The sequence below is a fragment of the Pseudophryne corroboree genome, chromosome 5, assembly GCF_028390025.1.
Source record: "Pseudophryne corroboree isolate aPseCor3 chromosome 5, aPseCor3.hap2, whole genome shotgun sequence".
NCBI lineage: Eukaryota > Metazoa > Chordata > Amphibia > Anura > Myobatrachidae > Pseudophryne > Pseudophryne corroboree.
Window position 1 is genome coordinate 496,362,148 of NC_086448.1, and position 11,001 is coordinate 496,373,148.

The following is an 11,001-nucleotide window of genomic DNA, read 5'->3' on the forward strand; positions in this document are numbered from 1 at the left end:
AATCTTCACAAGGACATTCTTAGGGCACCCGTTTGGTCAAAATATCCACAGCACATGTCCAAAAAGAAGCAAAGAAAAAGTCCAATGTGTAATATTTTTTTGATAATCTGTTTTCGTGACTTCCAGAAATAGAGCCCTGATGTGGGGTTATATTTGATAGGAGAAAGGATAGGGTCTCGCCACCGATCACAGATTAAGGGAGTGTACCAAAACTCACATAACAGAAGATGTTACAATGCATAAAAAGGTATCTTTTCTAATGTTGTAGGAAATATTCATATAGGTACAGCGTACCCAACTCACGTGTTGGAAGAATTCTTTCCCCATATAAAGGTATCTTTAAATATGGATCCAACATAACTTGAATAAAAGAATGTTTTCTTTATTTTTCAAAAAAATTCAAACAAACAATGGGCAAGAACACCCTAAGGGTCACCGTACAATGTCCTACAAGGATTGGGTGGAGCAGAATGGAAAAAACTCCAGTATGAGTGGGTGATCCGGAATACCCACTCTGTCCCAAAACTCAGCGTGACATAACAGTTGACAAGGGAGAAATAACTTGCTTTAAAATAGATAAAAATAAAACAAAACAAGACAAAAAAGGGGACTGAGAGTCTCCACTTTCAGCATGTACCTGGTACAAAGGATTGTTGAACAGTCAATTGTTTTGTTAAACTACAAGTAGTCTTCCTGGTCCCCTTCTGGGATGAATATTGACTCCCTGCAACAACAGCAGTAGTAGTAGGCATATCACTCAAGGATCCTCTGGAGGAATTGGATACAGGACTACTTCCAATCCTGATTGAGGAGGAAATTGACAATAAGGGTGTTGTTGGAGGGGATTGCAGGCGCTTGGATCCAACAGAGAAAAGGGACCTAGGTGTTGCTGTACTGGTAACCTTCTTAGCCAAAGTTTCTGAATGTTTCAACAACTCGTGATGTATGCACTGAAAGTGGTGTAACATGGAGGAGGTTCCTAGGTGGTTACGGTCCCTTCATCTACTTACAATCGGTTTACAAAGGCAACACAGTAATTGTCTTGGTGTGGGGAGAAATAATTCCACACAGAAGAGGTGGATTTTTTTGTATTATGCCTAGGCATGAGAATGGGCATTTTCATACCATAGGCAACAACTATCTCCACTGAACCCGTATTTAAACAAACCACATCCAAATCATTAAAATCCTCATTATCAACATTCTCATTAACACAAGCTACACCAATATCCTCCTAATCCTGGTGTACTTCTACAGTGACATCCTCAATCTAAATGTCAACACATTGACTGGCGCTGCTCCTCCCAACACTTGCAGAGGCCATACAAATGGTGGAAGGAGCCTCCTTTTCCCATACAGTATTGGAAAGGTCAGGCTTATACATCGCAACCGCTGACACACTTGGACTCTCTTTGGGGATTGGTGATATTTCTGAACTTAACAAGTTTTATTTTTTAAACTCTACTACAGGGAGGAGGGCTTACATAATCACTATGAGATGCAGAACCACCCGTCATAAACACAGGCCAAGGCCTTAGCCTTTCCTTGCCACTTTGTGTAGTGAATGACATATCGCCAATTTGACATTTCTCGTCAGCTAACTTTACTTTTTTTTATTTAACACCGTAAAATATGGCTTCTTTGATTTTACATACCCTCTACGCCGTTGGGTATTGGCATTAGCAGATGACGTTGACGGAATTGCATTGTCAATGTCATGACTAGTGGCAGCAGTTCAGCAATAGTAGTAGGAAGTGGTTCCTGATCTTTCAATTGTTTGTCCTCTATTTCCATCAACACGAAGTGAGGTACAGCAGCAGTGTGGCACAAATGAGTCAGAAATATATATAATAATTACACACTGTGGTTGACTTCACTGACAGCGTCGCACAGATGAGTCAGAAATATGTAGAAGTATTTTTTATATATCAAACCGGCGGTTACAGTGTCGCTCAAATGAGTCAGAAATATATATAATAATTACACACTGCAGTTGACTACACAGACAGCTTTACATAAATGAGTCAGAAATATATATAATAATTACATACTGCGGTTGACTTCACCGACAGCGTCGCACATATGAGTCAGAAACATGTAGAAGTATTTTTTATATCGCACACCAGTGGTTACAGTGTTGCACAAATGAGTCACAAAAAAATGATATTTGTTTGTACTGTGCACTGCCCTTAAGTATGCTATACCCCTGTGTGCATGTGTTAAAGCAGTCTAACTCCACATAGTGTGAGCCAAGCTGCCAGTTAAAAAAAAAAATCTAGTGTTGTAGAATATGTTTGTACTTTTTAAAAATAATGTGATTTAATTTTTTGTTTACAATTTTTTTTGGGGAAAATCCAAAAGATAAATAAAAACAAGTTGCGGCAGAAATCCAAAACCAAATCCAAAACTGGATAACAAATTAGAACTAAAACCAGCAAAACTGTCCGAAACAAATCTCTACATAGCACTAGTAACATCTCCAATTCTCACAGTAGGCACTTGATCATTTTCAGCCACAGGCCGTGTGACCCCTAATCCAGCGTTGGTTCACGGAATGTATAAATGGATATTTTGATCTATAAACAGGACACCTTCTTTGTGTACACATTATTTTGCAGTAAACAGAATTATTGTCAAAACTTATAAAATGATATAAATTTTAGAAATGTAAATTCACGACGTTGGAATTGTCCTACTGTAGTTGCAATAGCAAACATTGCAACTGTCACTGTATTAATAAAATCTAAATTCCCTAAATCACAAGCACATATACTAAGGTTACACTTTGACAGAAGCCAATAAACCTACCAATATGTTATATATATATATATATATATATATATATATATATACACACACACACAGTATTTGCACTTGTAGTATGCAGCAAAGCCCTTTATGACACATTACTACATTCATTCACAATAAGCAATAGATTTTCTGAATGAAACAAATCAGTATAAAACACAACACTGATGGATTTTAATAATTGTGTAATGTTTTTAGGTTTAGGTACACCCAACAATTATTGAAATGATAACCATACGTTTTTTACTCAGCTAATTCATATGAATTACAATAAACTTATAATTTTACTTCAAAAAGAATTAATACTTTAGCTATCCTCATGGATGCAGTTAGGAAATAGGACTACAATTACAATAATAATCATAAAACTATGATGATGGAATGATTAGATAATCATCCTGTGAAGATAAAACTCATTTCCACTCAAATTGTTGCAGTTAATATATTTAAATAGTTTTTTTTTCTTGGTATTGTACCTAATTGGATTTGAGACTCATTCCACTTGGCATGACTTGATGAAGTAAACGTATAAAAAGCAAACATTACTTATTTCAGGACAAAGTTATCAAGATATTCACATTAACAAAGAGCTATAAGCACAAATCATTCATTCAACGGGATGCGTTTGGCATCCCAGAGGTCAGGATGCTGGCGGTCATGTGACCTACTCCGGAATCCCGACAACCCTTAGGAGACCAGTTGCTGGGAGTCGACAGATGACATGCAGAAGGTGAGTATCGGGGTGGGGTTTGGGCCCTGGGGGAGGGGGAGGTGTTTGGGTTAGTCACTAGGGGGGGAGGGGAGTAGCTATAGCCGACACCACTGGAGGGTTAGGGGAGGGGTAAAATACTTTCCCCCATCCAGTGTCGGGATTCTCACTGTTGGGATGCCACAGACGCTCATGTGACTGCCGGCATCCTGACCGCCTGCATTTCATACCCAATATGTACTGCAATGCTGTGGCTTTGTTCTGATTCCTCCAGCTGTGCTGGGACTCCTTCTACTCTATGTTAGATTCAGAGGTTGATGGTCTCCCAATACTGCTGTATAAAACCCAGCTTGTTTTGTTTTGTTCCCAAGTTGTTAGAAATTTACGTGGCCCTCCTAGAAAGCAGGCCTTCTCCCCTTCTCCTTGGTAGAGGTTTTGATAGTTGTGATTCCTAAGCCTGGTAAGGGTCTGGCTTATCCAGACTCTTACAAACAATATACTATAGTATACCCACTAAATCTCCCTGGGCAAATAGAAAGAATGAAAAATATATAAGAATACTACAAGCTGCAAGTGATTTAAGGCCTGGTTAGAGCCCAAAGAAATTCATAACAGCAGAGATGACCACAAAACACTGCGCTAGGTGTCTCTATAATACAAATATAGAAATAATAATATCTGTTTGCCCTTCATTAATGCACAAGAAACTTGTATAATGTAAGCTTTCATGAGCAGGGCCCTCTTTCCTCATGTGCTTTTACATCTCTTAAGGCCCATATAGACGGCACGATGTGGGAGAGATGTGTGCTGAGCGAACCGCTCAGCACACATCTCTCCCCCCCGGCTCAGCACAGCGCGATGTAAGCTGAGCATGCTGGGGGAGACGGTGGGGGGCGCTCATTTCACCCAGTGGGTGAAGTGAGCGACCTGCTAGATTGGCCTGCACAGCAGGCCAATCTAGCACCAGCGATAGCGATGTGCGGGGCTGCGCATTGCTATCGCTGTAGGGGGTAACACAGAGCGATAATGCTTAAATTCTAAGCAATCAAGTCAGATTGCTTAGAATATCGCTCCGTGAGTACCCCCCTTTACTTAACCTATCTTCTTTTCAATACTCCTTTTGACGGCACCAAGTCCCTCTGTGTTCTGCCTGATGCTTATTTTAGTGTTGTTTACTGACACAGCTATGTGTATATACCTTGTACTTGTCCTATATTGTATTTAATTTTAAGTTACTGTCTTCATGTTTTGCTTATTTGTTTACTCTGTAATTGGGCGCTGAGGATCCCATGTGGCACCATATAAATAAAGGATAATAATAATAATAATAATAATGTAAAAAAATAAATTTATAACAATATAAAGAATAGTATATTGTACATAACATACATGGAGACAACACAAATATTTAAAAAACATACAGTATATTAAGACAGTGGTTCTCAAACTGTGCCTCAGGGCACTTACAGGGGTGCCTTAGAATAATGATCCCGGACTAATTCAAATTATTTATGGTCGATGCAATAGGAAAAACCAGTGCTGGTAGCTGTCAGTCAGAGAAAATGTGGACAAACAGAAGCAAATCTCTCACCACACAATTGATCCTAAGGATGATATATAAACACAATTTACTTAATTTAATATTTCTTCATAAATCTCTCAATAAGAAACTCTTGGCCTAGAGGTGCAGTGAAAATAATTCTGATACTCTAGGGTGGCTGATTCAAAAAAGTTTGGGAACTACTGTATTAAAAAAAAAGTATTTCAGCAGGTTCCAGATTCCAAGATAGGATAAAATGCAAGGTGCAACAAAAGTATCAATTCGCTCACAGGTTATGATCCAAGTAGCAAACTGTGTTTCCAATCATATATATCAAAAAGAAACAGTGAGCTTTGCAAGAAATTAGTGGCAGTCAGTTAGTAAACTGCTGTATATTGATATGTTAGTGGAAACAGAGATTAGCGGCAGCGTGTTCCTTGCTGGCGTCCCAGCATGGAAACAATCCTTAATAGAGCTCCTATTAATCCTCTCCAACAGGAATAGTATAGTAATGTTCATAGACCACATAAATCCGTCCAGTACAGAGATAGTTACCTTCTGAGTGTGCTGAATACCAGTCAAGTGGATTAGCATAGTCACACCAAATCAATAATTTGAAAGGAGCGCTCTTTTCTCAGGATGTGGCTGTGGACGTCCGATCCCAGAGAAGTGGATTCCTCAATGACGTATATATGTCTAGCTTTACCATAGGCAGTGTAATGGACAAGCCACATCAAGCCACACAATGATCGGAGTGAGGATGTTGCAGCTGCACAGGGGAGTGATGTCAATGCATTTTGTTCTGTGATATACCAGGACTTTTTCTTGATTACTTTACTGACAATAGTGAATTGATTTGGCCTCTTTTCTAGAGTTAGGATTAAATGGGACAAAACTTTCTTCTTTGCATTTCACCCCACTGTTTTCAAGCCACCCTTGTGATTTCCCTTTGGGTTGGTGTATGCAGTTTATTACTTGAGTATTCTGATTACTCATTCTCTGGCTGAATTTATAACTTTAAGTTTGCAACCACAAATTGAGGCAAAGTCTTTAGTCTGGCAGAGATTTCCCTCCCAGTCATGGGCTGGGTGAACTTGAGAAAGATGATCATACAACCCAAGTTCCTATATGCGCTAACATTTTCCAGTCTATCTTCCTCAATCTCTCTTTTCCACTATTGTCCATTATGAGACTTCTTCAGTTTGGGGTAATAAGAGAGGCCGTATAGCCTTTAAGTAATTGTCTCAGACTAGGGGGGATGGAGGTTTGTTTCTATCAGACATAAAACTATAGTATCTAGCCATGTAGATTGTTCACCTAAGTGACTGGGTTTCTGCTTTGGTGCAGAGGGTGGCACTTAGATTGTTATTTTGCCAAGAGTGGTTTCACATTCTCATCCATGTATTCCCGGGGCATTGTGAAGTCGATTACAATTCAATGAAATATATATATATATATATATATATATATATATACACTCACTTCCTCCAAAATGGAAAAAAGCAATTAGACCAGCACTCACGTTTTTGAAGAGAAAAAAAATAGTTTTATTCCTGACAGATCATCTGGGAGTAACTACTGCTACGATCCGCCCAACAGCTGTTTCAACGTTTCCTCGTCTTCATCAGGGGCAATGGTCACTCAGATCGGAGCCCTTTTAAATGGTGCAGTGAATGCCGAGGGTTTTTACACCGGAAGTCAGTCAGCGGGATGCGTCGCGTCACATCCGCTGTCTGTTAGGCCAATACCGCACACGTGGGTTACGTTGCCAAGGTACACAGACCCGGCCAGCTCCTTGGTAACCCGCTCCGGCAGCGTGACGTAGATGTAGACTAATCAATCTTCCGCGTGCAGTAGCAGACAGGTTTCATTGTTGCTGGCTGAGTCTCCAGCCATAGGATTGCTCATGGAGTAATTAGCTCCACGATGAGCAAACAGCATGGAGATATATTATTCCAGAATAATACAATAATCAGAAATCAAATAATTATTAATCAAAAAATTATTAATCAAAAAATTGGAACAGACTGTGATTACTTGTACAGCAAAGGTGTACCCAGAGGATGTGGTGACCCATTTGCCATATGTACTAAAGTGCCATATAATGAAACATAGTGGTGGTCATGCTTAATGAGAGTAAACTAAGATACAGTAGTGATAACAATAGCCGTGCAGCATCAAGAGTATAATTGAGGTATTATCTATAAGTCAAGGATTGTCCCTAGTACAATACCTAGTATTCCCATGTTGTCTCCATACATGGTACTAACTGGGCCCAACACTGCTTAATTACCAAGTTCGGATGGGATTGGATGGTTTCCAGTGTGGTATGATTGTATCAGACAGAGGTACCTTTGTGTGGTAATGTTATCCCTCGTCTCCCCATCATAACATGTCCCGTGTGCTAATGGGTGGGAGTGGGCACCATTAATGGTGCCAATGTCTGGGAGACAGTGGGGAAGGGTGAAAAAGGTGCACCAAGTTCCTTGATACAACAACCAGTATTCCCACCTTGTCTCCAAGTGTGGTACTGACTAGGCCCATCACTGCTTAATTGCCAAGATCAGACGGGATCGGATGGGATCCAGTGTGGTATGGTAGTATCAATCCCCATGGTATGGAGGAAAGGAATGCAAGAAAGTGCAGGACAATCAGGGATTGGCTCATGATAATAGACAAGGACATGTCAATGATGGTATGGCATGACACACGGCGGTGTCTCAAGAAAGTAAACCAACAAAAGTTAGACTCAATACTGTGATGTATGGAGTCAGAGAAAGCATCCTAAACGAAATTCTTCATTGAGTCCATTTGGGGCCAATGTTTGTAGTCTATCAATCCATTGATGTTCTCTCTGTAGAAGAATCTTGTTGCGGTCACCACCCCTTTGGAGCGGTGGGATTTGGTCCAAGATACAACACTTGAGTTGGTTGATAGTGTGTTTAGCTTCCCTAAAGTGTCTGGCCACAGGTAAATTAACAAAGTCACCTGAGGTCCCCCCTAGGGTGATGCTCTTTTTGATAGTGGAGCAATGTTGGCTTAAGCGTTCTTTTAGCATTCTGCTAGTCTTCCCAACATAAAGCAGGTTGCATGGGCATTTCAACACATAGACCACAAATTTACTGTTGCAGTCAAGTCTTTGCCTAATGGTGTAGGTCTTATTATCCTGAGGGTTAATAAATCGATTGCCAAGTATCAAGAAAGGACAGTTTGGACAGCCTGAACATTTGTATACCCCTGTTTTGGCAGTCAACCAGTGGGAAGGTGTGTTCTTTTTCTTTTTAGTAAAATCTGTAACGACAAGCATGTCTTTCAGGTTAGGTCCTTGTTTGTATGCAAATCTTGGTGGTTGCGTGATGGTTTTAGCCAGATTAGGATCTGTGCTAATGAGATGCCAATGCTCATGGATCTTGTTCCGAATGAATTTAGAAGCAGTGGTGTACATACTGACAAAGTTAAATCTGTCATTGTCTCTGTTGGAGGAAGTGTCTTTACTAGATAGGAGTTCCTCTCTCCTTATCTGGCCAATCCTTGTAAGTGCTGTATCAATCTCCTCTTTAGAGTAACCACGGTCAAGAAAGCGTTGACTCATGGACTGAAGAGCTGAGGGTATGTCAGCAGGGTCAGAGGTGATACGCACCACTCTGAGGAGTTGTGAAAATGGTAGACCTCTCTTGAGCGGTGCCGGATGGAAGCTGGTAGAGAGCAAAAGGGTGTTTCTATCAGAGTCTTTGCAATAAATTCTGGTAGTCAATGCGTTGTTGGAGAGGAGGATGGATACATCCAAAAAGTTGATTTCTGAATTGCTAAACGTGAGGCTGAATCTAATGGTACCAGGGAGTGAGTTCAGATGATCAATAAAGGACAGGAGGGTTTTTTCCCCCCCGTGCCATATAAAAAATAGGTCATCAATATACCGAACATACGCTGTCAGAAAACGGCCAAAGACAGGGTGACCCGTGATGTGTTCTCGTTCGTATGCTGACATGAAGATGTTAGCGTATGCTGGGGCCATATTCGACCCCATAGCAGTGCCCTGCTTTTGCAAGAAAAAACAATTTTCAAACAGAAAGTAATTCTTGTTCAGGATGAGATTAATTAATAATATCATGTATTCTGATGGAGGTCCAAAATACACGTCACTTTCTGTTATTGACCGTCTGCATGATTCAATTCCAAGCATATGTGGAATGTTTGTGTACAAACTTGAGACATCAAGTGTTACCAACAGTGCGTCATTGGGAATATATTTGATATCATCCAATTTTCTTAAAAAGTCAGTTGTGTCCTCAATGTAGCTGGCTGCACTTTTAGTGAGGGGTTGTAGATAAAAATCTACAAACTGTGAGAGTGGTTGACACAAAGATCCTTGTGCTGAGATAATCGGACGTCCGGGTGGTGTTGTTAGGGATTTATGAATTTTTGGTAGAGTATATAAAATAGGGGTCTTAGGGTGGGGTGTGGTCAGAAAATCAGCAGTGGTCTGATTGATGTACCTGTTGTTGACTCCAAAGTTGATTATTGTGAGTCTATTTCCTTTTTGTACGCCCATGTGGGATCATAAAGGAGTTTTTGGTAGCATGTTGAATTGGATAATTGCCCATAGGCCTCTTGTACATAGTAATCATAATCAAGGAGGACTATGCCCCCTCCCTTATCCGCCGCTCTGATGACCAAATGTTTGTCATTTTGTAGGGATTTGATGGCAGCTCTTTCTTCCTTCGTAATATTAGAATAACTCTTCTTTTGCTCCTGTATATAAGGCATCGTATCCCTTTTAAGTACCCTTAAAAAGGTATGTATGGAAGGATTGAGGGATGGAGGATCGAATTGGGATGGCTTTTTTAAAGGACATTGAAGTATAGAGGATGGAGACATCGTGGTAGACTCTGGACACTGAGAATTGGAGTAAAAGTCTTTTAAGCGGAGTTGTCTTCCAAATTTGTAGAGGTCAACCTGCCAGTGGAAACTATCCTGGCTCACCGTAGGGACAAAGGACAGACCCTTGTTAAGAATAGACAGTTCTTCCTCAGTCAGTTGATGTTTAGATAAGTTGAAGACTACTGATGTCTGTAAACTGTTCACAGTGGTTTTCTTCTTCCTTTTTCTCCCACCTCTACGGGTGGGTAAAGTGGGTTTTTTGGAGCCCTCCTATTGCGTTCGGATCTGGAGAGATAAGTGGTCCCCTGTGTAGATGTGGATGGTACATCAGAGTCACTTGCTGACGTTTGGGATCTACTTTCAATGTCTGTGAATGGTGTAGTTGGTCTGCGTCCACCACGTCTTTGTTGTGGTCTATATTTACGTTGCTCACTCCGTGAGACCCAGGGGTATACCCTGTTCTCTTTATAGTCCAGTTTAACCTGCTTGTATTTGTTTTTCTTGAATTTTAGCAGGTCACCACGAAATTTATCAATGTCTTGATTCAGTTTGGTAAACAGATCACAGTCGGGAGATTGTATTGTCCTAAAAAGTTCAGACGCCTCCAATTCTGAGATGTCCCTTCTAATTTCAGTTAGATCTACACCAGCTTGTTCAATTACAAGCAGCATTAGATCCTGAGAGCATTTATTCAAAATATTGCACCACTTCGTGCAAATATCATTATTGTGCCTCCCCAGTGTGGGTTGATTGTGTAATCTGAACCCCCTAGGAATAAGGGATTCTTTGTAGTATTGAGAGAGAGTTAGGCCATGCAGGTGTAGCTCAACCTCTCTCTTTTTGAGTCTAAGTAAATCGTTTATGAATTCCTCTGGGCTATCCTTGTCAAAAGCCAAGGATTCAGTGTCACCAAAGAGGATTCGTTCTGCGTCTGTTTTGTCAAATTGGAGGACCGAGATTAAATCTTTATTACCACTAGTAGACATTTAAATACACCGGGGTATAATGTATGGTAAAGGAATTTTTTGGAACAAAAAAAACGTGAAGAAACAGTTTTACAAAT

General features: G+C 40.3%; 2 pseudogenes; both read right to left on the reverse strand.

Moving 5' to 3' along the window:
• Positions 1-7,278: 7,278 nt before the first annotated feature.
• On the reverse strand, positions 7,279-7,398 carry LOC134930776 (5S ribosomal RNA; annotated as a pseudogene).
• A 145-nt stretch (positions 7,399-7,543) lies between these two features.
• On the reverse strand, positions 7,544-7,663 carry LOC134930531 (5S ribosomal RNA; annotated as a pseudogene).
• Positions 7,664-11,001: the final 3,338 nt, after the last annotated feature.